Genomic DNA, 27458 nt, shown 5'->3' with positions numbered 1-27458 from the left:
TTTGTAGATTAAGGAAACTTCTAAGTTACATAAACTTTTATTATAAAACATTTCAAATATATACAAAAGAAAGTAAATAGTTTAATGAACCACCATTCCTATTTACTTGGCCCATTCAGAGTCATCTACACTTATTCCTTGTCATCTAGTTCATCTACACTTATCCCTTTTCATAATTTTGAAGCAAATCCAGACATTATTTTCTTCCATCAGATGTCTTTCAATATGTGTGTCTAAGAGATAGGAATTCTTTATTTTTTGGGTGGTACTGACGTTTGAACTCAGGGCTTCATGATTGATAGACAGGTGCTCTACTGCTTGAGCCACATGTCCAGCCCAACATGAGGATTCTTTAAATTAAAATAACCACAATATCTCTATCACACTTAAAAGATTTCTAGTAGTTCCTCATCTCACGAAGCATGCAGTCAACTTGCCTTTTATCACCAGTTGTCTTAGAACCTTTTTTTTTTAATAGTTGAATGTAGAGCTACACTATATGTGATTGCTTGACGTCTCTCTAGGGTTTCTCTTCATCTGTGTGTCTCCTCTTCATCTCTGATTTGTTCTTGGAATTTTGAGGTGAAGAAATGTTTTCTTTGAACATTTTCTAACACTCTGGATTTTCTTGATTCCATTCCCTGAGGATTCTCCATTTTCCTGTAAACTCACAGGAAGAGCTGGAGATTTTATCAGATTTTGGTCTCATAGTTTTGGCAATACTACTTTCTTAAAAAATATTAATGGGTTTCATTTTGACATTTTCATACATGGCAATACTACTTCTTACATAGTAGATATAAGCAGTGGCATTTTCGTAAGTAGAAAAGTGTGTGTGTGTGTGTGTGTGTGTGTGCAATGTTTCTAACTTAAGATTTTCCCCTGGATCCATTAATTAGTTATTGAAAAGTGGGGATATCTTAATTTTATGATTTTTAAGAAACACACTTTTTTGTGGTACTGGGGTTTGAACACAGGGCGTTGCGCTTGCAAAGAAGGCACCCTGTCATTTGAGTCACATCTCCAGTCCAAAACCACATTTTTTTTTAAAAGAGCAGTTTTAGGTTCACAGCAAAATTGAGTGGGGAGTACCTGAAATGCCATATGTCCCGTGCTTCCCACAAATACCTCCCCTATTATCAACATCCCTCACCAGAATGGTACTTGTCTTTATCACAACTGAAGAACCTGCATTGACACGTAATTATCACCCAAAATTCATCTTTTCATTAGGGTTCACTCTTGGTGTTGTACTTTCTGACACACCCCTGCCACTGATTTCTTTTTCACTTAGTGACTGGGATACTTTTATAAAGAGATAGCTCCTTCTTCATTACCATTTGGTTATTTGAAGTAAAAGAAACCCAGGAAGAATCGGTTATCATTATATGTTATTTATTTATTTATTATTTATTCTAGCACAGTTGGTAGTAAAGGAAGGATGCAATATACCTTTATTCATAAATTAAGTGATATTGGTAGGTGTATTTGACCCATGTTAGGCTTTACTGCAAAGATCTTTTACAAAACAAAAGAAAATACAGTTTAGCAAAGAAGAAGACTTTAAAACACTGTAAGAAAAGTCTAAAGGAGAAAATCCCAGTACAGGTGATTAAGTGCTAAAGTGAATAGAGAGACAGTAGTGAATCACACATTTCTAGGACTCCCATGGAAAATGTTCATTAATATTCATCAAAGTATTCTTTCCCCTATACAGCGAGAAAAAGAAATAAAGAGGAACAATTTCTGAATCCCTCCCTCCAACCACGGAAATGATTTTAATTACCAATTCATCTGTTGGCAGACTCTTCTGGCAGATGTACCTGCAACTTGGAAAGATAACAAATGAACCAATTCCTTACTCTACAGTTGACACTGATAGTGCTTACTGAATTTGCTCTCAGAAAAGAATCCTGGGCAACAATACATCTGGCACTCTGCTCGAGGAATTTGTCATGTCGTTGACATGTTCAGCCTCCATTGTCCACACGTACCCTGACAGCAGGTTCTTTATATTTCAATGCAATTGCTGTCTGAATTAATATAATTAGAATGTAACTGCTATTCACTGCACAAACTCCTTATTTCCCAGAGTACAGATCTGATAGCATGTCTGAGCTCAAAATCTTTCCAGTGATAACTGGAGGAGAAGCAGATAATAAAATGACAGAACACACATTAATTCATCAGTTTTTAAGGTATTAACTAATGGGAATAAAGAATGAAAAGAAGTGTCTAATCCTCGGCATGTCTAAATGTAAATATCCTTCACGTTTACAAGCCTGTATGGTACTCTAATAACATCTGTCTGAATTGAGAGAAAGAAATGAAATCTAAATGTCTTCCAATATATGATGTAGAATGGATAATTCACGGATAGAATTACAGAATTCAGAGGTGGATGGATAACTTCATTCACTTTTTCCTGTTTCACATTGAACAGTCAGTATCACTAACCTAGCAACTGTCATCAAGTACATAATAAATTTGATAGTAGATTCTTAAATTTTATTCTTCATTGTTTTTATGTTCCTACAAATTCTTGACTATTGAGACAGTGGAAGATGACATCAGGAATTTTTTCGTTTTGAAAGGAAGATTGGCCCACATTCTCTTCAATAATTTGGTTCTCACTCAGAATGAGCATTTGAGAGCAACGATGACACTTCACTGTGTAGGCTGGGGACATGGCCTCTTTTCTGAAGAATTGTCTATGTTATGGACTGAATGTTTCTGTTCCCCTATTCATATGAGGAAGCCCTGACCTCCATTATGATGGTATCTGTAGGTGAGGCCTTAGGGAGATAATTAGATTTAGACGGGACCATGAAGGCAAGCCCTAAGATGGAATTAGTGTCTTTATAAAAAGTGGAAAAGAGAGCAGAGTGCTCTCTCTCTCTCTCTCTCTCTCTCTCTCGCCCTTCCCCCTCTTCTATGTAAAGACATAGGGAGAAGGAAATTATCTGCAAGCTAGGGAGGGACCCTCATCAGAGAACTGAATTGGCCAGTATCTTGATCTAGGGCTTCCCAGCCTGAAGTACTGTGATTAATAGATGTCTGTTGCTTAAGTTACCTAGTCAATGGTGGTTGCTATGGGAGCCTGAGCTAACTAAGATGGTGCATGCTAAAGTTTGGATAGCACTTGAGTGTGTTCTCAAAATCTCATGCATTGGAGGCTTGGTCCTCAATGGGGAATCATTGAGGTGATGGAATACTTAAGAGGTTGGGTCCAGTGTATGGGATTGATTAGGTCAGTGGTGACATGGCCCTCAAAAGGGATAATGCTAGGTTTTGGAGACTGAGTGAGTTCTTGTAAGAGTGAGTTGTTATAAAAAGAACAAGACTGGCCTCTGAATCCTTCTGGCTTCTTGTTTCACCATGTGGTGTCTTCCACACATACTCCTGCCATTTTATTCATTTTTTGCTCCTGCCATTGTGATGCCATATGTCATGAGGTCCTTATCAGAGCCTGCACAGATGGGACCACATGATTTTGGACTTTCTGCTCCAAAACTGTGAGCTAAGTAGATCTCTTTTCTTGATTAAGTACCCAGCCTCAGGTATTTTATTATAGAAACAGAAAATGGATACGTTAGTTCAACAAGCACCTACAAGGGACAATGCTTTTCACTTTCTTGTTTTACATAATCTATTGATTTTTGTGTGAAATTCTGTTATAGAAACTGCAGTTGTAGAACTATCAAGGATGTATAAAGCAGTATAAGAATAAGGCCAAAATTATGTGACAGATGAGTTCCAGTGATTTTTTTTTTCAATACTGGGGTTTGAACTCAGGGCCTATACCTTGAGCCACCCCATCAGCTCTTTTTGTGTGATGGCTTTGTTTCATGATAGTGTGTTGTGAACTGTTTGCCCAGGCTGGCTTTGAACTGCAATCATCCTGATCTCTACCTTTTGAGTAGCTAGGATTATAGGCATGAGCCACTGGCACCCGGCCACCTTGCTTTTTTTGTTTTTTGAGACAGGGTCTCAATATGTATCCCAGGATGGCTTTTAACTTGCAATCCTCCTGCCTCAGCCTCCCGCGTACTAGAATTATAGGCATACATCGCCACACCTGATGCCTACCAGTGGCCCTTTTAATTTTAAAGCAAGTACATTTTATAAACCAAATATATAATATTAAAGAGTTATAGAGCCTTGAGTATATCTTTATAAGGTTGGATGTACCCTTTCGGTTGGCATCTTGAACAAGTCAGGAGTGATACCTTGGCTACAAGTTGTCCTATGAAACATTTTCTTTATTTCTTTCAACTTTGAGGAACCGATCATCATTTCCACTAACTAGTCCAGGGTTTTTCAGATTTGGGCTTTTCAGAACTGTGTGTATGTGTTTGGTGGCTGGGGAGCTTGAGGGGGAATTATTAAAATATAGATGCCTGTATTCCCCTAGGTAATGAGTCAGCGTTTCCAGCTGTGGTACCCAAATGATGTAAGCTGAAAACCACTCCATGTGCTTCTAATGCCTACCAAACTTGACACCCACAGACTAATATTCACTTCATTGATACAAATACTCAAGTCTACTACCTAGGAAGATTTTTCCATACATGGTATGTATCATTTACAAAAATGAATCCACTTAATTTATGTAATAGGAGATTCATTTCAGATGTTTGGGGCCAGCAGTTTTGAGGGGGACTGTTAGAATGCCTAGGCTACTCGTTCTCTCCCTAATGTACACATTCCCATTTCCTTTACCACAGCATGCTTACTTTCCTCATCTGCCTTTCCCCTTTGGCTTAGATAGAAAAATTGACACCTCCTAGTTTCAGACAACTTATTTTGCAAAGGAATGCAATAGAGATTTCTATTTTAATATGGAAAATTCTAGAATATAGGAAATAACTGTCCTTCCCTCCAATCTATCTGTGTTACTACTCTGGATACTGAGTAATATAGAATTATGACTTCTAAACACATGTTTAGGCATCCAAATACATACATACATGGAAAACATCAAGCTTGCAAGAAAGGATCATCCCCAAACATGAACACTCCAGGCATTTTGTCTTCATTTTTTCTAAGGAGTATCAAAGTCAGAGTTAAATGAGGGAGGTCTAGGAAAATCTCATCCCTAGACTCCTAGCTTCCACCAACTGCTGCCTCTGACTTTGTCTTTTTGCCTTCTTATTGGCCTTTGAGGAATTCTCACAGAAGTGGATAGGAAATGGATGGAGGATGAGGCAGAGACCATATCTGCTGTTCGACCAACGGATTGTTGGATAGACTTGTCATGAGGAAACCAGCTTGATTAATGCAAGGGAGGTAGAACAGGCTCCCAGGACCCAGCCTTCCCTGTTATTGGACTCCCTAGAGAACTTTATTCTCACGCTTACAGAATAAATTGATTAGTGAATCAACTAGGTGTAGAAAATATATAACAATTATATTCCAAAAAATAAAAATGGTAAGGGTTTGCTAAAATACATTCTGTAGAAGCATTTAGCAAAATGCCTAGTATAGAATAGCTATTAACGGAATTCATCTGAGCTAATGGTATGATTACTGATGGTAGCAGAAGGTGCAAATTATTAAGTACATCCTTTCCAGGCAAGCAGACTTGAATTTGAACCCCTTTTGGTGAAAGGCAGAATTATTGATACTGATAGTCCCAGCACTAAGATTACATGATAGTTTAAAAGAATTTGTTGAGATGTCTATAACACTATTATTACTGAGAAAAAGGTTTTGGTTATGTCTATTTTCATGATTCATTAACTGAAATCCTCTAATCCTTGCCTTGAGCTTACAAGTGTTTTTCTTATATGTAATAATGCTAAAAAATACCCTCAGAAACAATTAATGTTCTTAAGTAAGAAATCTTTGCAGTAATGTTCCATTTTGTCATTATATTTTTCCTGAAAAACCAATGAAGAGTGGCAGTTTTAAATGTAAAACAGTAGTTAGGCTTTACATAGATGACATTTTTCTAAAAGCCTAGAAGTATTTCACATTTGAAGAAAAACACCAGGTTCCCATGTTGGATCTGATTAAAATTCAAGTCTATACTAACATCTCATTACTTTTTGAAAATAGTGAACTAACTCTATGCTTTGTGAAAAATGCTCAGTGTTTGGCAGCACTGATTTTTGTGGAGTCCTTCAGGAGGTCGCCCTGGGACCCCAGAGGGTGGGGCTGCAGATATATCCCTGGTAAAACAGTCAGCACCTGAATGCTGGCCTTTGGTTTTTCCTTCCTTTCCCCTTTCCCATCCCTACATTGTTTCAGCTGCCAGTCCCTTAATACTTTCTCTCAAGCAAAGGAAAGGGAAGGGCAAAAAACGACTTTGAAAGAATAATATTTCTTTCTAGGGACCAAAATAGAACACTCAACACAAAACATCCTGTGTTCCCTTTTCATGGATGACATGCTGCCTGTAGTGACCAGTGAACTAAAAACCAGGGCTTGATGCTCAGGTAGGTGGTGTTGCCGTGGGCAGTTACCAATAGAGAAAACATTGCGTGGCTATTTTAAATTACAACCTGCCTTCCTGTTCTGTACTCCGATCTCCCTATCCTGTAGTGGGTTTCTTTTCTTCTTTATACTCATCACCTCCTAACAAGTGTTTATTATGTCTTTTGTTTGTTCTCTGACTCTCCTGGCCATAATGGAGGCCCACGAGAGTGAGCATCTTCGTTTTGCTCCTTGTTGGATTCCCTGTTTAAAAACAGCACCTGGCACAGAGTGTATTTATTAATACAAATTAATAAATAATTTGTAGCATGAGTAAGTGAACTAGTTTCTTCCACAGTGTCCTTTTCCACGTAGTTAGGGGGAAAGGAGTGGTAAAAATATGGTAGCACAACATTCTGTAAATGGGTTGATACCTAGTAGACACATTTGAGAATATAGGTCTATTTGGAGTTTACAAACCTTAGTTGGTGAAGAAGAAAGAAATAAGAGTTGAATGAAAGGGAAGCATTCCTTTGTCATTCTCTATCTTTTACTCTGCTTTTTTTCTCTTCCATTGAGTACCCACACCCAATGTAGTACAGGAGACCCTTGGTATCTGTGAGTGTATGGTTCCAAGATTATTGGCTTGAGGAAAACCTGAGAATGCTCAGAATGCACAGAACTCAGTACTCTAAAATTATTCAAACTTATCTGTACCATATGTGCAGTAGGACTGAACATAATAACTGCATGGAGTACTGTCACAAAATTACTGTTGCACTCATTAATATTGCTCATAAAAGGAGTTCTATTTCATGCTTTTTATCTTGAATCCTGAGGATGCTTGATTCATTTTTCTCATAAGTTGCACAACTTCTGCTAAAGACATTCCACTTTCAACAAATCTAAAATTTTCACTTTGTCACTTAAACATATTCAATTTGCCTTATTATTTGGTCACCATTTGCTTTTTGGGAGGCATATTTTCCCAAAATTAAGGGCAGGGAACCACTCACTAGTTTGTACAACAATTTAAACACAACTGATGAAAACATAGGACTGACTGAGAGCTACTCTGTGTCAACTGAGTTGTGTAATGTGGATGTAGGAGTTTAAAATTTTTGTTTATGAAATTTCTCTTGATTTTTAAGAAATTCTTATTTTTTGGCTGTGGTTGGTCAAAACCACTTGGAATACCTCAGATAGTATTTTGGGCTGATTGTATATATTTCTTTCCATATTGTCTACCTCTACTCACTAGAATGTAAGCTTGTTTTATTTGCCTTGAGACAAGGTCTTTTTATGTATCTACCCTCTGGCCAGCATCTGACACAAGAGAGTGTAGGCAGCCAACACATATCTGTTGAATATGTGAATGTTTGGCTGACTGTGTTGGCTATAGACTGCATTCATGCTTGGCCTGACTCAATATGACACTGTGGCAAAATTAGTCACTAAGATCACAGTTCTGCTAAAGTGAATGATGAGTGGGGAGTAGGGAGATTAGAAAGGGACCAAGATGATGAAGGTGCTGCTGACAATATTTTGAATTTGTCATATATATATGACATAAATATGAGTTTTATATATATATATGTATATATATATATATATATATACATATATATGTAATGACCATATGTGTATATCTATCCCTAATATGAGCCTAGGGATTGTAGTTTGGATCCTGAGTCACTTACCAATTTTCAGAATAATTCAACATAATTTCTTAATTTGTTGCTGTCATATTTTCACTATCTATAAAGTTAAAATGATGTAGGACCAGGTGTAGTGGTACACATCTGTAATCTCAGCTACTTGGAAGGTGGATGCAAGAGGATTGTGATCTAAGGCAGGTCAGGGCAAAAGTGCAAGACCCTATATGAAAAATAAACTAAAAAAGCAAAGGGTTGGAGGTGTGGCTCAAGTGATAGAGCAAGCTCAAAGTTCTGACTTCAATCCCCAGTACCTCCAGGCCCCCCAAAACAAAACAGAAAGAAAAACCACATAAACCAAAAACAGTATTACTTAACCTATGGATATAGTGAGAGAGTAAAAAAGTTCTGACACAGAATAGCTGGTCCGTAAATGTCAGTTGTCATCTTCATCATCAGTCATCATCAATGTCATCATCCAGGAGTTGGCAGACTCCAGTTGGTGAACCAAATCCAGTCTATGACCTATTTTCAACAAATAGTTCAGTCATTTTCTTATTGTCTATGATAATTTCATGCTAGAACAGTAGAATTGAGTACTTATGAGAGACTGTATGGCTTGCAAAACCTAAAATATTTGCTCTCTGGCCCTTTACAGGAAAGGTTTGGGATCCCTCATCTAGAATGGTAGTCAACTTCCAATAAAGTAAGCCCAGGGTCCAGCAAAGTGTGGTCAATGGTCTTTGGTGATCCACAAAACGCTTATTACTGGTCCATGACAAGGTAAGTACAGAAACTAAGAGTAAACATATAGAAACTTCTAAAATGGTATGTCATTGAAAACCATGTTTCTGATTTGGGTTTATGCAAAATGTTAGTTTTATGATAGATTGGAAAAAAACAAGAAATAAGCCTACTCTTATCCACTGGAATGGAATCTGGTATTTCGCGAAGGGTTTTGCTGTATCAGCAACTTAGTAGGAGATGTTCATGTGGTTACAGGTCGAAACATCTGGGAAACCATTAGGTGGGAATGACAAACGTGTCCTGAGATTGCAAGTGACTTGGGAAGGCTGATGAATAGGCACATTTAACAACGTCTGTGCAGATAGATGGGGCAGCCACCGTTCACTTATCAGCTAATACAGTTGTAATGTGTCGCTCCATATCTGAGAGAAGGCAGGCACCTTAGAACACTGTGGATGTCTCACATGCACATGTGAATTAATTCCCTTCTGAAGTAAATATATTTGGGCTTGATAGATCATCTTCTCTGAAGAAGAATAATCCACCAACTTTCCTGGAAATCTAGCAAAACAACTGTTCTGTTTAGCCTTATGTTTTTTTGCATACGTGTGTTAAAAAAAAAAAGAAGCAGACTGACTTTTTCCTTTTCTGTTTTAGAATCCGTTCCAAATAGTCAAGCCTGCCAGAAAAAACAGACAAACTCTCAAGAACAACAATGCCTATTATGTGTGGGGTAGGAGCTGCCAGACTTTGATTACTGGCCAGACATTAACTCTTTGCTGTCATATGGGAGAAACGCCAAGTCTGAATGTAGATATTTCCATAACTCTACAGTCCCTTATGGTGTGAGACCTCACAACTGGGAGAAGGAAGTACATGTCAAAGGCCACATCTCCTTACTGAATTCTGCTGTCACTCATTCTGCCAAGCAGAATCCATTGCCTCCGTTCTTCCCTTTGTGGGCTTGTCTGGTTGGTCCTGGGTGAAAAACTCACTGCTCTTGTCACCTGTCTTTCCTATGCTGTCTTGATGCTAGAAAGAGATTGTCAAATTCTGGATCACAGAGGAAAACCTGTGGGTTCCTTGAGGTGACCAGTCACAGTAAACTGCTGGAACAAAGGCTCTCTAAAAACTCTTGGGGAGTCAGTTTCTTGGCCTTTCGTGCATCTCTCTTGTAGATGGACAAGCATTGAGATTTCAGATAAACAGAAAGCAATGCAGTTTGCAGTAGGAAGGTGATAGTATGCATATGAGGACTGGTGTGTATATGTGTGTGCATGTGTGTGTGTGTGTGTGTGTGTGCATGCAGTGTGTGAATATACAGTAAACTCGCCTTATTCAGGTTTATTACATGTGGTTTTGACCAAGTGCTGTTAAAAAATAGAAATTTAAAGATAAAAAGAAATTTTAAAACCTCAAATTTTAAATTCGTGTGAACCCATTCCATGACTCAGCTAATGCAGTGAAGCTCTCTGTCCTGTTATCATCAGTTGTGTTCAAATTACTGTGTGATCTGATGAGTGTTTCCCTGCCCTTAATTTTGTGAAATATGTCTCCCCCAAAGCCAATGGTGCCCAAAACTGAGGGAAAAGTCATGGTAATCTTCCCAAGCTAAAAAGTACATGTAGAATGCTTAATTGAAGTGATGAGGTGAACACTATAGAGTTGTTGAAAGACAGCGTGTCTTTAGTGGAAGTTGAGGGGGTGTTTTGGGAAAAATGAATCAAGTATCCAAGGCATAGCACTGAATTCTATGCATCCTGAAGATTCTCAGTTTTTCTTCAATGGCAGTCTCTGTGGGATCATTTACCCATAGGTACACTGTATATCTTGCTGATATTTCATTTGTTCTTTCCCTTTATTCTTCAATGTATATTTATTGATAGGGTACTATGGGGTGGCTGGGAATGCCAAATTAAATTATGATCATATGATTCCATTTATCCAGCCCTTATTGTATGTCAGCATTATGCAATCATTTTACATTTGCATGCTTTAATTCTCTTAGTACTTTAAAAAACACTTTATGAAGAACCACCACTTTGCATATTAGTGAAATTCAGTTCCAAGGCTGGGGGTATGTCTGGGTGGTAGAATGCTTGCCTAGTAAATTCAGTTCCCCAAAATTCAAGGGCACACAGGTGGTCAATGTCAAGGCTGGGAGTCACATCCAGACATGTCTGATACAAATGCATTCTCTATTTACTTTGCTAAATTGCCTTCCCAAAGATGAATCAAAGGCTAAAAAGACCTTAACCTCCTTTTGTGGAATGAAAAAAAGGTATACACAATTGGGTACAAAATGCTGTGATTAATACTTCTGTTGAGAGCGGGAGAGGGTAGAGGAAGGGGGCACAGAGAAAACAGTACTTGAATTGTGCGTCCATGGCATGGGACTTCATGAGGCAGAAACAAGGAAGCGGGAGATCTTCAGCTAGGTCTGCCTCTGATATAGGAAAAATACTGTCCTTATGCAGAACAGAGATTTCTTCTAGAGATACTCCATCTCACAGAATGGAGAATGTGTGTATGGGAAATTCTTTTTCTTCTTTGTCATCCTTTGGCTATTGCCATGCCATACCAAAGAGGACACAGGGAGAAAGGGAACTCAGCTTGTGTAAATTGGAGATGGTCACTTCTAGGGAAGCCACAGGAGAGACAAAGGTAACTGGAAGCCTCTGCTCATTAATATGATGGAACTCTCATGGATTAACAGCTTCAGGGATGAAGGTATCTCCTGGCACTTTTAGCTCTGTTTTAATATTGTGTGGAGGGAAGAAGGAAATGACCTATGTTTCTCTTCACTTGTTTGATTTGTGCTGAAGGGCATGGCTGCCTAATTCTTTCTCCAGGGATGGTGAACAGATGCAGCAAGGAGAATCACATCCCTAGCCCACTGCACTGAAGGGAGTATACTAAGCAACACATTATCTGAATACTGGCAAACACAGTGACCACTATTCAGCCCAGGAACACCTTGTGCAGCCAGAGAGGGGCTTAACTCCAAGGAAAGCAGAGCAATGCAGGCTGCTTCTAAGTTTTTTTGTGTGTTTGTGTTTTGCTGTTCAGGGCCTAGCAAAGTAGATGTGACCTATTCTGTTGACAGTCACAGAATCTCAATTCTTTGGAGTTTCACTTTGAGAAATTAAGACCTACCTTTTAAATTTAGGGGGGTTAAGATTTCAGACTGAAAGAATCACTGAACTATTCATTTGTAATACTTTCAGGTTTTGTTCAGTACAGTGGACTTTCTTATATCCATTTCAGTCTTCCCAGGTTCTCAATCTTCCTATAAAAGATCTCTTCTCTAGTCCTTTAAGCGCACCCTAAAACTGAATGTGATCACTGGATATTTACATGCATCCTTGTCTATTGTATCAAAAGATCATGAATAAAATGCCCATCATTAAAGCCCCAAAGTGATTGGATTGGCATGAGGAACAGGGCGGGCCTGGCATGGGAGAGAGGATCTGACTCTGGGATTTCATGAGATCCAAGACAATGGGACAGCTGCTTTTCCATAAACAGATGATTATCATTACTTCTACCTAGACAGCTTGATAGCAGCCATTATCTTCTTTCTGGGTGTCTTATCAAGTTCCAGCTATGTGCAGCATGGGTGATAAGGAGTAAGAAATGTCACCCACGGGATTGCCAAGGATTATTTCTATGCACTGCTGTTCAGCATCAGCCAACCTCTCAGAGCTGAAAAGGAGTCCTATTGTTCATGCTGGGCAGTTGCTATTCTGACTACACCGAGAGAGCAGAAAGGGGATGCTGCTGCTATTGTGTGCAAGATTGAGATTTCATTACTTCCAGCTAAAGTTCAAGCAGTCTTGATTTTGAAAAGCAGAATCATCATGGAATATCTTTGAAGAGAAAGAAGACAAGGGGAAGAAAGAAGAATGAAATGCATTCAGACCTTTTCAGAACTATGAGGGAGTGTGAAAAAAGAAAGATATAATACTTTCAAACACTGGCACTTAAAATACCAGGCATATAAGCCTCAGAGGAACTGAGTAGCCTCACGTAACCAAGACTGTGATCCAATTGCTTAATGAAAAGACTTTGCCCTGTGTTTCTCATCAGAAAATGGTTAATTCCCCAGATTTCTGTTTCATTGTCTCTGCCTTATGCTAAGTTCTTGAGTGAGATTAATCTGTTATTAAAAAATTTTCCTTGTTTCTTCAATGAAAAAAATTTTATTATAGATGTGCTGGCTCTGAATATTTGAGAACAAATATAATCTCTTTCTATTTTTGTTTCAGTATCTCAGCTTTCCAATCTTTCATCTTCTTTGGGAAAATACTACATTACAGAGAAATGAAAAGCAAAATTGTATGACTAACCCATATTATGTTCAGGTAGAATTCCCCCAAAATGTTCTCAGTATGTTAGTTTTCTTTACACCCAGTTCTAGGCTCATGCTGATATTATAATGTAAGATGACTAGAAGTGAGCCAAATCAAAAATTTCTAAAATTTTAACTCACTACTCTGAAACTGGAATTTTAAATGAGTAAAATACTTTTTCCTTAAACCGGCGACTTCAAAAATGATATCCTAGTCACAGAATCATTAAGATGGAGAATGGAAGGAAGTTGGGAAAGGAAAGGGCAAAGACAGGGCACAGAGGAAGCCAGGAAATGTGGGAAAAGAGCAAGGAGGCCTTGATTCCTTTGTGGTGTGCATGATTCCGGAGGGCAAGGACCTGTTCTCTGTATTTCTATACCACCTCACATGAAGTCAGTACTCAGGATGCATTTGTCAAATGGATTAGTGAGAGGTACACAGTGTTAAGATACCAAAAGAGACATTACCTCTAACTAGATATTTTAGTTTTTCAGCCCATAAGCATTTAGTAGGAAGCTCAAGTCCTTTCCAACTTCAATATAAATACAAATTATCGGGAGATCTCATTAAAAATTCAGATTCTGAATTTTTCAGATTCTCATTAAGAATTCAAATTCTATGGCGTCTGAGACTCTGCATTTCTGTCATGCTTCTAGGAGATCCTAACTATAGACTATAGTCTGAGCACAATGTATTAGAATAACACATGAGGGTCTGGGCTAGGAGTCATGAGCTCTGAGTTCTAATCTCTGACATTAACCAATGGTGCTTTCAAGTCAGGTAATTAGCTGTCCTAGCTTCAGTTTTTCCATCTGTATAATGAGTGGCTTGGATATAGGTAATTTCTAAATTTCTTGCGATCTTAATATTTTAAGATTAAATAAAGAGAGAATTTAGAGAACACCCAGTCTATCTCTCAAAAATTTCAGGAGGCTGAATCATTCTCTTCTAAAATTGCACAGATAATTTGACATAACTGAGTAACACTTCAGCTGAGTCCTTGATTTTTAATACAGTAATTTTCCTGCTGTCATTTCTTTTATCATTCTTAGTTATTTTATAGAATACCTACAGTCTGCATGAGGCAGTATCAAGTGCATCATTAGTAAATTTTTATAATTTATTTCCTAATCCCATGCTTGATTAATATGCTGTAACGTGACTACCAGCTAATCCACACCAATGTGTAACGTGTATGCTAATGGTGAGGCTTTCTTATTCTATGATGTAACCTGTTAATGACTAGAGTAGAATGCTTACAAAGATGAGCCCAATTCTCCAGTGCTTTCCATATCTATCCGTTCCCTTTGCTGTGTTACTTTGCAGCTCATCATATCAAAAAGTGACATTTCTTTCCTAGTCCTGACTCTGGACTGGTCTTGTGACTTGCTGTGCCCAATAGCATGCAGCAGAAGGAACCACATGCCAGTTGTAATCCCAGGCCTCAAGAGGCCTTGTCTACTTTTGTTTCTTCTCTTAGACTTCTGCTGCTCCCAGAAAAAGCCTTGAGGGGTGGGGGAGGAATGAAAGATCATTAGAAGCAGCAGTTCTCCCAGCTAAGGCCAAGGTAGACCAGTCTACAGCTAGTCATGGTATAAATATATGTGAAATTCCAACCAAGAACAGCAGAGTTGTTTATCTAACTCACAGTTGACCACAGATGCACAAGTGAGCTCAGCTGAGACCAGAACCACCCAGTTTATGATGCAGATTTGTGAGCAATAAAAAAAGTTCAGTAAAGCCAAATTTAGTTTGGGGTGCTTTCATATGCAATATAGTTAAGTGATATGAGAGCTTTAACCCAATTAAATGGTTCTAGTTTGGGTTGTTTCTGGTAGATAGTAGGTGAGATATTGTGGGGATATCACAGGCTTTACAACTTCTTTCATAATTTTGAGAGCAGGGAGGGAGTTAGCTCATTATTTTTATTTTACTGGCAAGAAAAGGATGTGCTCAATAAGAGGAAAGAATTCTAAGTTTAGAGATGGAAGACCCAGGTAACATATATGTATATTGCTTTTCTTAAAAAAGCATAGAAGACACAGCCAAGGTCTGAGATCAAAAAGAAAATGAATATTCTAATTCTGGTTTTACCACATATGCATGTTACCTTGAGTTTCAGTCTTATTCTTGATAAACAGATGTGTTTAGTTTCTGCCTTCCTTCAAAGGTGTTCATGACTACAGTAAATATAAAAATTCTCTGTAAAATTCTAAGTGATATACCATTGTTAAAATTTTTGAACATATACTCAATTTTTAAAATATTTTATTTTTAAGTTTGGTTTTTTTTTTGGACAGGATCTCATTATGTAGCTCAATTCTCCCACCACAGCCATCTAAGAGATGAGATCACAGGCATGTGCCTGTCTGACTAAATTATATATGTGTAAAATAGTATCTAGTATTTATTTGAGTATTTATAACTTCCTTTATAAGTATAAAATAGCTACTATATGCAAATAACAATTTTCAGGTTGCTTTTGTATATATTACTTCATTTTGATTCTCCATTGATAGTTCTAGAAACATTTTATTTTCTCACTTTGCACATGAAGAACCTTTGCTGTCTTCTAAATAATGAGTTCTATTGTAACATTTTCACACATGTATATGATGTACTTTGATGATATCTACCCCACCCCAAATAGTCTCCCTGCTACTTTCATGCCATTCTTTCCCTTCCTTCCTTCCTTCCCTCCCTCCCTCCCTCCCTCCCTCCCTCCTTTCCTTCCTTCCCTCCCTCCTTTCCTTCCTTCTTTCCCTCCCTCTCTCCTTTCCTTCCTTCCTTCCTTGCTCTTTCTCTCTTTCTTTCTCTGTTTCTTTTTTAAAATCTGGATTCATGGACAGATTTTGTCAAGATAGGAACATAGTCATGTTGGAGTTTTCCTTAAAAGAGTGAAACTTGGTGAATAAATCAGGTCTTGGCTTTTATTATGTAGTGTAAAACCAATCTAGCACTGCTTTTTTCTTTTATTGCAATTCTTTTCCTAATATCTATCACCTATGAAGTGCTATTCTTTCTTCCTCAAGACTTTTTTTTTGAGACAGGGTCTCACTATGTAGTTCAGGCTCAGATTACTGATCCTCCTGCCTCCCAAGCACTGGTATTGCAGGCCTGCTACCTCTCCCAGTTCAATTTTTAAAAGAAGATGTTTTTAAAAGGATAAAAAAATGATTACTCTGAGATTGTGTCTTGGCCTAGTATTTATATTCTTACTTCAGCAGATTTTCTATTTGATAACATCAATGGATTAAACATAATTAAATCAGCAGTATGATCCAAGCATTTTTATTTATAGCTATGTACTTGCCTTGATTGATGAAATAGATACTGGGTGCAGGAATTTTCTACCTGAAATATATTCAATGGGCTAAGCTGGTGAAAATTGACTGGCCCTTTACCATTGACTTAAGTTTTACTCAATAGTTAGAATTACAAGAAGAGCATTTCTTCTGTTCTACTTAACTTTATGTGCCATAGTTAATTTAACTATTTCTCATAACTGCTCTAATTACATCACGTTTTGATATTATGAAAGGAAGTTGCTATTGTGCCTATATTACAATAGCTGCCATATACTAAAAACTTATTACATGAGAGCCAACATTCTAAGTGTTTTACTTGGCCGAACTCATTTAATTTTCAGAAGGCCCCATTAAGATGGGATCTATTATTATCCCCTTTTATAGATGTGGGAACTGAGACACTTTTATAGATGTGAGAAAGATTAAACAGATCTCATATAACTATCAAGTGACTGAGCTGAATTTTTACCTCAGGTCATTTGAGTAGGAACTTTCTACACTATACAACACTATATTTCTTGTATGGTCAGTATTCTTTAGATGCAAAGAAAAATGGTTTGTGTCAGAGTAGCCATGTAGTGTCATGTCATTAAAACCTGCATATGTTCACAAATAGTCTTGGAACTATGAAATTCCTTGTAGACGCCTTCTAGTGATCAGTCGCCAGTAGGATATTTCATAGGGTACTAGACATATTAAAGAATATACAAGGAGTAGATAAATTATTCCCTCTCAATGGACTTGAAGATGCATAGGAATGGATGATGTTTTTTTGGAGGTGAAAGATTGGGAGGATGGGGTTGGTTCCATAAAATCTTAAGGTCATAGTGTGAGAGGAAGGCAATTGATAGTAGCCCTTGAATTTATTTCATTTTAAGACACTGTCATAAAGATTTCAGTTGGGTCAGCCACTCCTTGACAGGCTTGACTATACCCCAATTCCTCAGCTAAAAAAACTCTGGGCCACTCTAAAATTTCTACTCACAGTCCAGTTGACTATGGTCACGGTAGATAAAGTGGTTTCTGTGTTCACATCAACTCAGTTATAGAACTCAATGCCTTCACAAGTTTCCACAAGAAACCCAGTCTATGCTAGCTATGGATTGAGTTATGTGCCACAAGAATTAATTTAGTGAAGTCTTAACCTCTATACTTCAGAACGTGAGCTTACTTAGAAGTAGTGTTGTTTCAGATGTATATAATTAAGATAAGATGAGGTCATAGAGAGATAGGGTGGTCCCTTCATACAATGTGACTGTCATCCTAATAGAAAGGGGAAACAGACACACACACAGGGAGAGCACCTTATGCGGATGAAGACAGAGATCAGAGTGATGTTTCTATACACCATGGGATGCCAAAGATTGCCAGAAAACTACCACAAGCTAAAAGAGAGGCATGGAATAGATCATTCCCTCAATACCCTCAAAAGAAAATACCCCTGACCACTGTTGATCCTGGGTTTCTAGCCTCCAGAACTATGACAATAAATTTTGGCTGTTTAAGCCATTCACTTTGAGGTACTTCGATTTTGTGGCCCTAACAAATGAGTACAAGGTCAACATTTCCTAAATTGTATAGATTTTGCTGAAGAGATCTGGGATGAGGTATTTCACAGGGAGGAATCACATCATATAGCTCATAGAATCCCCAAATTGAGTTGTCACCACTTCTTTTGCCATTCTCTGTCCTTATCTCCTCCATTCTGGGTTAATCTGAACTTCTACATTCTAATATGCCTCACTGTGTTTTTCAAGGTAGCTTTTTCTCTTCTTTTGAAGTTGTTAGTTTTCAACTAACATCCATTAATAAAATTATATGGCTGACACAGCAGTCTCTTTACTTAGAGACATTCCTGTGCAGAATGTTACAGTCAAACATTTTTTAGATGGCCTGGTTTTGACTTAGTGCTACTCCTAACTGGCTATGTGAACTCAAACAAGTTGCTTCCCTTCTTGAAAATGAAGATAATAATAACATTAACAATGCCATTGCTTTATATTCTGTGCTCCCTCAAACCAGCTCTGAGATGGTTCACTGGGGAGGGCTTTAAGAAATGGCACTGTAAGGGAGGAGAGGAGTAGAGAACATAGCTCTCTACTACACCCTTCTGACATGATGTTCTGTTTCATCACAGGCCCAGAAACAGAGAACTAGACTATCATGAACTGAAACCTCTGAAACCATGAGCCAAAATAAAATTTTCCTCCCTTTTTACGTTGTTCTCTAGTGTATTTTGGTATTTTTTCACAGCATGAAAAGTCTAATACAACCCAGATCAAAATCTATGTGATTACTTGCTCCCTCAAGGGAGAAGTCAGGCTGTGATGCAGGAGCAACAGAGCCTTAGCCCATCCTATGGGGAACTGTGGAGTAGGGTGGTCCTTCAGGGAGAGAGAGAGAGAAAGAGAGAGAGAGAGAGAGAGAGAGGTCTTTTCTTACAGCAAGAATGTTTTCCCCTCTCACACACAACCACTGGTCATTACGAATGGGCTACCCCCAGAGAGAGTGGTCATAGTTACGGTTAAGGCAGTTCTTTTTATCTGAATGCAACTAAACTATGAGCAATCAGTTGCCAATATTGTTTTGTATACCTGGGGCAATGAAGGTCTTGCCCCTATAGTAAGTTTTCAGGTAACACATCATAGCATTTACTGCAGGAGTACACTTATGAACATCAAATGAGTTAGTAAAGTATATTTATCACCTGGTATGTAGTAAGTGTTGCATAAATGACACCTGTCACTACACTCAAGACTCACATTAGCAATCCTTCAGTTTGAAGAGCAGCATATGGTTTAAACAAAGAACTTCACATAGATTTTGATCTGGGTTGTGTTAGACTTTTCATTGCTGTGATAAAATACCAAAATACCCTAGAGAACAATGTAAAAAGGGAAGAAAAATTTATTTTGGCTCATGGCTTCAGAGGTTTCAGTTCATGATAGTCTAGTTCTCTGTTTCTGAGCCTGTTGTGAGACAGAACACCTTGCTGGAAGGGTGTAGAAGAGAGCTATTCACCTCATGGTAGCCAGGAAGCAAAAAGAAAGATACAAGAAAGGGCAAGATACAGTCCCAAAGACACATCACCAGTGACCTACTCCAGCTAGAATGCATCTCTTAAAGTTTTCAGCACCTCCCCAAATAACACCACCAGCTGGGGAAAAAGCCTTCAACAATGATTCTATGGGGGACATTTCATATTCAGACCATAACACAGAAAAGGCCCTATAAGTGAGTGAAATAGGTATTTAATCCACAGTACTTTATATGAAGAAACTAAGATTCAGAACAATTAAATGATTTGTTCAATATCACTCAGTTTGTAGGAAGCAGATCCTGCTCTAGTTTTAATTTCTCATCTCTACTTGTCCCACAGATAATTTTTGAAGACACAAGTACTCGTGTGTATACTCAACTTCACCAACCCCAATTTTAGGATGACTATTTTAAGCATTAAGGATTTATAATGCTCTGGTCTAAAGCAAGATGCAGCATTAATAGTCTTGCTGCCTTGGCCCTATCCTGAGCCATACTGAGATTCCAAAGTCAGCCTGTGTGAGTGACACCATTTCAATAGGGAGGGTTGACCAGCTGTCTGCGAGAGACTCTGTGGAACAGAACAGTCTTTACCATGGCAGCGTCGCTGTGTCATTATATGTATCTTGTCTTCCACTTTGAAGACCTGATTTTGTGTTATCTGAGAGTACATTTTTAGAATAGAACACTAAGTAAACCATAGAAATGACTAATATTTAAGCCAGAATCCTACTTTTATTAAGTTACCAAAATACTTCAATCCCCAGAGCTTCTTTGTCGACAAAATAATCAAACATTTATTTTGTGAGAATCAAATCAGAGTAAAGGGATTTGGTTGATCTTAAGAAATATGCCTCAAATAATATACCTGGGAGCCCTTTCTCTGCTGTAGGGTTACCAGCAAACCTGTCACATATTTTAGACTGGAGATCAAAGGCCTCCTCTTACCTAGTTAGGGTTTGTAAGTGTACTGTTAGGCTTTGTCTCTGGGACCTCATTTTTCTGTGTTGACCAACTAGTCTTTTAAGATCATCACATTATAACTCTAATGTGTTCATAGGGAAGGCCTGTTCTAGTCAGATGGCCCTTCTTTCTCCTTGCAGAAGTTCTGCATATCTCTGTGCTGATTTTATAGCCTTATTCTGAGAGCAATTCTATGCCTCTACTTGGAGAGTTAGTACAACGCTTAGGTCTCAGGCTCTGAACTTAGGTTGCCTGGGCTTACATCCCAGTTTGCCTTCCTCAAATAGTATGACAAGTTGCTCTAACTCTATGTGCCTCAGATTCTTTGTTTAAATAATGGAAGTGGTAATGGAACAGATTTCGTAGGGTTATTTAAGAACTTAAGGAAACGATTCATATAAAACACTCACAAGCAATTAATTGAAGTGAACATTTATCGAGTGTTTATGCCTTGCAGATATTACAGAAAGTCTCTTACCTGAATATCATTTCCAAAACTCAGTAGTATGACACCTATTTTGAGTCCATTTTATAGATAAGGAAATGGAGACAAAGAGATACGAAACCATAGCAAAGAGGCAGAACAGGTGACCTGAGGAAAAAAGCTCACTCCCTTCATGTATTGCTTCATGTTCCAATCCTGCAAGGAAGCATCAAATTGCTTCTTGAATGGGGGTCTTCCCTTAGTAATATGAGTTCTACAATTAGTGTCTTACAGTGCTGCTTCTAATCCCACATGGAAGAAACTAGAATGCTTCAAGTCCCAGGAAGCTGGAGCTATTCTATTACCTACTGGTCTTTGTAATTTCTCCAGCTTGCCTGTCTCACTATTGGAGCAGTCCTGCATCCTTGGTTCCCCTTTTTCTGGGGTTGCCCAAACCTGCTGGGGTTATCTAACTCTGCATTGAATCTGAATTATTGATGTTGACTGCTCCATAAGCAAGCACCTGGTTCCTGCTCTGTTCCTAAGGGAGCATAGACTGCAGGCCCAACTGGACTTCTTTTAAGCATAGGCACTTGAGGTAAATTTTTTAAGGCCTCAAGGCCGATTGTACCCCAAGGCTGGGGTAAGGGAAGTATTTCATAGGTCTTGGTCTCTCCTAAGCTGCCTGTCTGGTAACTCTTAATTAGGGATAGCCCATATAAGTCTTGAACTGTAATGATAAAAGGAATAACTGGACATTTTTCATCATAGGTGAGGTTGGAGGATGATGAGTGGAGGTTGTTTTCTGAGTATAGACAGCATTGATAAAGGTAGAGCCTGAATCTGGAGGCTGAGGTTCAACACAATAAAGGATGCTGGAAGCCAAAGAACTAAGACATACTCCCCTTCAATAGAGGCAGCCCATACACCAGTGGTGACTGATGCCTGCAGCATCAAAGAAGCAGGAAGTAGGACAGTTTAGAGGACAAGCAGAGCAAGGACAGAAAGAGGGAGTCCAGGGAACTCTCCAACCATCATAGTTCACTGTTGTATACCTCTCCTAGGTGTGTGGTGTGTGCACACCTCCCCACTGGCAAACAAGCTTAAAGAGTCTGTGGCCAGTGAAACAAGCTGAAATGCTTTCTCTTCCCCACTCTCCATCACCTCGCTATCTTAAGTCTTAAAATCAGGCTTGTTGTTTAGCTAGGGAAAACACAACTAGACCTTTCCAATCTGTTAAAGATTGCTCGATCCTTTTGTTCAAGACTGAAGACAGAATTTTCTTTTTGTGATGGGTGAACTTATATTAGGAGGCTTTGATACTGTCATGAGTTTTATATTGCTCTTGGTCATCTTGGGATGATTTGACACTGTATTGGGATGATTTGACACTTATTGCTACTTGAGGTTCTGCTTTTACATATACTCTCCTCTCTTGGCAGGTTGTAACACCCCCTGTCTCATCTCTCTTTCTCTCTCTCTCTCTCTCTTTCTGAGAGAGGACCTCTCTATGGAGCCCATGCTGGCATCAAACTTATGATTCTTCTGCTTCAGCCTTCCAAGCTGAGATTACAGGCCTGTAACACTACATCCCACCCTTTTCTCTCTTTCACAAACACCTGGAGCATTCTCTGGCTTTGTGCTTCCTTGTGTTGTGTCATGTCTCTAAGAATATAACAAGAAAACCTGATAATTCTGAATATTCAATAATACCTAATAAGAATGCATGATATTTATTGAATGCTAACGATACACCAGGCACAACCAATTTATTAACTTAATGTTATCAGCATTTAACAGATAAGAAAACCAAGGCTTCAGGTAAATTAAAAACTCTAAAGTAATCCCTGTAAACAAAGTTCAAAACCAAGGAAGTGAAGCAGGAGGATCTAGAATTTGAGGCCAGCCTGAGTGAGCAAAGTTAGCAAGATCTTTTCTAAAAACCAAAATAAAACAACAGGACTGGAAGCATGGCTCAAATGGTAGAGTACTTGTCCAGCAACCTCAAGACCTTGGATTCACTCCCTAGTGTCATTAAAAAAAAAAGTCTCACTTCAGAACTCAAGTTTTAGCTTCCTGCAGCTCACACATCTGTACATTCATCTTCTCTGCAAATATTCATTGAAAGCCCATAGAAGAAACCACTCTTGTCCCTATGGTGTAGCAGTAAACAAAACAGATACGGAGTTTACATTCTATTGAGGGAGGCTCACAACAAACTTGTGTAAATATGTAAAATAACTTCAGGCATTATAAATGTAGTGAAAAAAATACAGACTGAGAGAAGGGAGGATGTCAGAGGGTTACCGTCTTAAATGGTAGAGTGGTGGAAGGCTCGTCTGAGGAGGGGCACATTGAGACCTAAATGACATTGTTTTCTGCACCACAAGAAAATGTAATCTTTTCTTAAAAGAAGAGATTAGTTTTATTCATGTTTCTACAACATGCTTCTGGATTTGCAGTATCCTAAAGATGACTGCATGATGGAAGAAAGTATGGGATCATGAACACTAAACAACAGTTGGAAAGTCACAGCTCACATCGAGGTGAAGGAGAGCGTTTGCCTGGGGTTTAATTGTAGGAGACTGCAGTGAGGAGATTTCCTTCTGACTCCTTGCATTTCAAGGCCCAGTGATTCTCTGACAGAGAAATACATGTTATCTCCTAGCCCCTGTGTTTTCTGGTGTCTTGCATTTTCATTGGTTAAATATATTTCAATCCATGATTTACAGCAGGGAGCCTTGATCTGCTTTCTTTTCCTCTAGGAACTTTAGGAATAGGAGTGATGGTATCTGTCTACTGAAAATTCCTGTAATTGCCTACAGCACCAAAGCTCTTGAAATCCAAAGTGATCAAAAGAGGAGAGAGTTCTGAAACTGTGCTCAAGTAAAGTAAAGGCCAGCCATTTCACTCCTAAAAGAACTCTCTCTCTCTCTTTTTTTTTTTTTTTTTTTAGTAAATGACTAAAAAGGAGAAAGTAGATACTCTTGCAGTTTCTTTGTAATTGAAAGAAGGGCTTGAGAATGATTTATTCAGTCTTAATAGTTTTTGTCCTCTTGGTGATATGATATTATAAACAAATAACCAATTCTCTGTACAAACCAGTAGGGAACCTACAGGCTAACTGAAAAATGTAGGTAGTTTCAGAAAGGTAGGTTCAAAGTGGATGGATCTAATGAAATGAAGATAGGAAATAAAAGAGTTATTTGTAATTGTCATGTAGTTAAATTGTTTTGCACTTCAGTATCAATGTCTGAACTGCTTGCTGAGCCTCTTGGTCTTCCAGCAGGCTCATAAGTGAATTGGAGAGAGAGTCTGAGGACAGAATGTAGGGATGGAGGTGGGAGTGGAAGGATGACACTCGGTAGGCCAGATGTGTTGAACTTTGATGTCACAGCATTGTGTCAGATGTGACCAATATTCAGCCCACTTTGAAATATTCTGATCAGTCTCCAAGTACAATCTTTTCTCTTCCTTTTTCTCCTTCTCAACATGTCTGTTTTACTACTGCACACTGAAACACTGAAACACCCAGTTAGAGGCCAGACAGGGCTGTCTCAGCCTCTAAAATTACCCACCCAATGCCATTGATTAAAACCATTCCTGGGAGCCCATGCAGAAGTCCGACTTAGAAAGTCAGAAATAAATATGCAATTCTCTTTATAGACTGATACATAAATTATGAATTTGACTTTTAATGGAAGATATTTTAATATTTTATTTCTTAGTCTCGGAAGATGTAATAACTTCAGGATGGGAAATAGGTGCCATTCTCTGCTCTGAAACTGTGATAGACATTTTTCATCATTGCCTGCACTTCCATTCATTGGTCTGGCCTTGGTGTTAGAACACTTTTACAACATGGTGATCCCAGTGGCAACTTCCCATTGGTCATAGGAAGCTTATGAATGCTGTTCTTGCACTATGACATTCTGTTTAACTATCTATATAGCAAGGAACTTACACCTTGTCCTATTGATGTGATGTACCTTAGAAAATAATATAGCTAGGCCAGGTGTGATGGTACACACCCGTAATCCCAGCTGCTCAAGTGGTGGGGACAGGAGGATCAAAGTTGGAGGCCAGTCAGGGCAAAAGCTTGACACTCTGTCTGAAAAACAGACTAAGAAGAAAAGGACTGGGAGTGTTGCTGAAGTAGTACAGCATTTGCCTAACAAGCAAGAGGCCTTGAGCTCAATCCTCAGTACTAAAAAGTAAATTAAAATTTATAAAAACATTGAGTTTGCATGGTTAAACAAGATTGCATAGACATCTTGGCTTGGATAAACCAGTTTTAAGACGTACTGTTTACACAAGAAACCTACATGTTAAAACAGATTTTAACAAAAGCTATTTAATGTTGAGGGCTACCATTGTAGGGAAAATGCAATAATTAGTTTTAGCTTTTGGCAAAGCAATGGGTAGCTCTAAGACACAAAAACAATTTAAAAAAAGAGGTGGGGATATACCGAGAGGCATAAGGGATGATATAAGTAAGTTCTTTCCCTCTTCCCTCTCTGTGACTTTGCCTCTCTCTCTCTCACACACACAAATAAAATAATTGTATTTAGTATTTATGCCTATAAACTATCCTTTGACTTTGAGGAGAGTCTTCACTCACCAGTTTTATTTGTATTAAATTATGTTTTGACATTTTTCTGAAAAAAGCAGAACAGGAAAATTGAAAAGGATTTTGTATTCAAAGGTCTTTTTGTGAACCTTGGCATTGCCAATCGTGGCTGCCTGTAGAAATGGGGGGAAGTAATTCACCATCTCAGAGTCTTGGTTTCCTCAGAAAAACGGCTGGCAAATAATAAAAAGGTAATAATATTTACCTTTCAAGGTTTTTTTGAGGATTACATGAGTGAACTTTTCTGGCAACCCTTGAAACTATAAAGAACTGGCAACTATGGGCAATTTTTGATAAATGGTAAGTGGAATGCTTATAAAAAATCCCAAACACACACAGTGCCTGTTGCTTTACATCAATACTGTTGCGACCATTTATTCTCAATTTTGAACTAAAGTTTAAAGTGCAAAACTTTCTATATTTTTTGTTTTACGTAGAGGAAAAAAATCATTGAACTTAGGTAATACTTTATAATATGTCTACTTCCTCTGAATTTCTGTTTTTCTTTTTCTTTTTTTGGTGGGACTGAGATTTGAACTCAGAGCTACACACTTGCAAGGTTCTCTACCACTGAGACATACCTCCAGTCCATTTTGCTCTAGTTAGTTTTGGAGATGGGGGTCTCACTACTTGTCTGGGCTGGCCTCTAACTGTGATCCTCCTTATCCCCCCAAGTACCTAGGATTACAGACGTGTGTCACCGGCTCTCACCTGAATTTCTGGTTTTTGATAACTTTATATACTAATCATTGTAGATTCAGCAGCAGGGTCTAATTAGCCTTTTATTATGAGAAATATGCAGTCACTATTTGTTGGTCCACATGTGGGACGGGTGTGGGTAATACCTGGTAGACTTTAGAAAACTAAGCAGTCTTTATCTCCATGTTTGTCTAAAATTAAATTTGGACTTCAGCATGGTGCTTTTGTGGTTCAGCTATAGCCAAATGAACTGCGATCTGTTTATTTAGTGTTTAGTCTAGGCTAGTAAGCAGGATTGACTAAACACTCAATGGTCCTCCCACATAACTGGGTCCCTCACTGAATTCTTTCTCATTTCTTTTCTGTTTAGAGTACTTATTAACACAACTGACTTTCATTGTTTCTGCCAATGGAAGCAGAACTCAGGTCCAAATTATTGGAAGAGATTGAGATGAGCTGTAAGAAGTAACTAGAAGGTACGTAGCCATAAGACATGAAGGAAACACTGTCTCAGCCTTTGGAAGGTGTCCTCAGCAAAGTATTCTCCTTTCAGAACTGAGGAGGACTGTCCTCTTGAATCCTCACCTGTGTCTTCATTATTTTGCTCTATTCCTGACTCTACTTGGTAATGCTTACCACTGATGCCATATTTGTCTCCTGTGGGTTTTTTTTTTGGGAGGGAGAGTCTGTTTGTTAACTTCTTAACCACATAACAGTCAGCACAGTTAAAATAGAAAACACTTTTATAAAAGTTATCAAGAATTTCCATCACCAGAGAAAGTTCCCTTGTGCCCCTTCACAGTACGACTCTTGCTGCCCCATTCCCCCAAACGCTAGGCAGCTACAAATATGCTTTGGATCTATGTAGATTCATTTGTACTTTCTGGAATCTTCTACAAATAGAATTATACAGTATGTACTCTTTGCACAGCTTCTTCTGCTCAGTATTAATGTCTTTGAGATTAATTTATTTCTTCATGACCTAATAGGTCATTCTTTTCTTTTGCTGAAGTGTATCCCATTGTTTGAAATTTATTTATACTTTCTCCTGTTGATGGACATTTGATTGCTTCAGTTTGGAATAATAATAGAGAGCTGTTATGGTCAGATGTGTGCACATCTTTTGTTGGGCATAAGTTTTTATTTCTCTAGGGTGAATACTTAAGAATAGAATTAGTAAGTTGCCCATGTTACAGGGCAAGTCTATGTTTAACTTTTATAAAA

The 27458-nt window shown here is 38.3% G+C and overlaps 1 long non-coding RNA gene across 2 annotated transcripts in view; it reads left to right on the top strand.

Moving 5' to 3' along the window:
* The window catches only part of LOC141425810 (uncharacterized), a 57893-nt gene that overhangs the window by 20394 nt on the left and 10041 nt on the right, over positions 1–27458 (top strand). Inside the window, exons 3-6 of one of the 2 annotated variants that reach the window (XR_012450941.1) lie at positions 4415–4574; positions 6336–6440; positions 8731–8855; positions 26605–26710. This is a non-coding gene — a long non-coding RNA (uncharacterized lncRNA). Of the gene's footprint in view, positions 1–4414; positions 4575–6335; positions 6441–8730; positions 8856–9476; positions 12967–26604; positions 26711–27458 lie in introns of those variants that run through there. The other variant, XR_012450942.1, reaches the window with a different exon arrangement.

Source organism: Castor canadensis, chromosome 8, assembly GCF_047511655.1.
Source record: "Castor canadensis chromosome 8, mCasCan1.hap1v2, whole genome shotgun sequence".
NCBI lineage: Eukaryota > Metazoa > Chordata > Mammalia > Rodentia > Castoridae > Castor > Castor canadensis.
This window is presented reverse-complemented; position numbering and strand designations above follow the sequence as displayed.